This window comes from Cyprinodon variegatus, unplaced genomic scaffold (assembly GCF_000732505.1).
Source record: "Cyprinodon variegatus isolate N-32 unplaced genomic scaffold, C_variegatus-1.0 Scaffold8523, whole genome shotgun sequence".
Classification (NCBI taxonomy): Eukaryota; Metazoa; Chordata; class Actinopteri; order Cyprinodontiformes; family Cyprinodontidae; genus Cyprinodon; species Cyprinodon variegatus.
This window is the reverse complement of record NW_015158976.1, coordinates 1-1,073: the sequence shown is the minus strand read 5'-3', so window position 1 is coordinate 1,073 and position 1,073 is coordinate 1. Positions and strand designations below refer to the sequence as shown.

The 1,073-nt window shown below is 49.9% G+C and overlaps 1 long non-coding RNA gene across 1 annotated transcript; it reads right to left on the bottom strand.

The window, feature by feature from the left end:
• Positions 1–134: 134 nt before the first annotated feature.
• LOC107081607 lies at positions 135–790 on the bottom strand. The gene is made up of 4 exons (XR_001481100.1): positions 699–790; positions 556–616; positions 348–479; positions 135–260 (listed from the first exon to the last, which is right to left on the bottom strand). It is a non-coding gene; the product is annotated as an uncharacterized LOC107081607 (long non-coding RNA).
• Positions 791–1,073: the final 283 nt, after the last annotated feature.

Sequence of the window (1,073 nt, the reverse complement as noted above, 5' to 3'; positions counted from 1 at the left end):
TAACTATGTAGGGGCAGTGATAGCCATGCCAGTCCAGGGACTGACTGCAGTCCCTTCATTTTTTTTAACAAGTCGACAACTGATCGTAACAGAGACAAAATGCAGCTGATCTGATTTGCTTTGGATCAAACCGGGGCCAATCTTTCACCTGGTAGCCAACAGTCTTAGAACGGCACCATTCCAGAAGAATCTGCTTGATGCTGCTGGCGCTGGACACGCCGAAACTCTGCGAGCGCTTCAGCCCTGCTTGTTTAGGGCGGCTGAGCAGAGGAGAGAAAAGAGACCCATCAGACATCAGAGCACTTCTGTCCCGAAGAAACAACAGCTCAGCGCTTCTTTAGTCTCACCTCTTCCCTGCTTCAGAGTCTAATCTTTCGAATAGAGATCGACGGGTCTGAGCGCCGATGCTTCGAGGGAGAGTCTGAGATCTCACCAGCTCCCGCCTCCGCTCTCCCACCTGGCCCAAGGCTCTGTCGTCTCTGCGGGGTTCACCAGCATCATATAAAGCAGTACCAAGGACATTTTCCCAAAGGTTTGTTTCCTCCAAACACTCACCTTTCGGGCTGCGGCAGCCCTGAGTAGGTCACAGACTTCGCAGGAGCTGAGTTTGCTTTTTCTGGTGCAGAGATCCATCAGAGGAAATCAGCTGTGGTGTTCTTTTAATGCATGGATGGTTTAAAACGCTATTTAACACTCACCCTGGAGATCTGCTGATCCCAGAGCTCCTGCAGGTGTAGACGTCCATGTCTTGCAGACAGAAGCTGACAGAAGGGAGACCAGAATCAGTTTGGGTTCGATTGTCGTCCAAAAGCAGACATGAATTATATGAAGGAGGAGGAAAATGGTAAATGGCCTGAAGTTATATAGCGCACTGAAGTGCTTTACGCTACATTCAGTTATTCATCTATTCACGCACCCACAGTTGATCGGGGGCTCCCTGACAGATGGGAAAACATCCATCAAACATCCAGGCACCACCAGTCCCTCCGAGGGGAGCAGGCAATGCAGATGAAGTGTCTTTCCCAAGGGCACAACAACACTAAAAGCACGAGAAGGGATTTAAACCTTTAGTG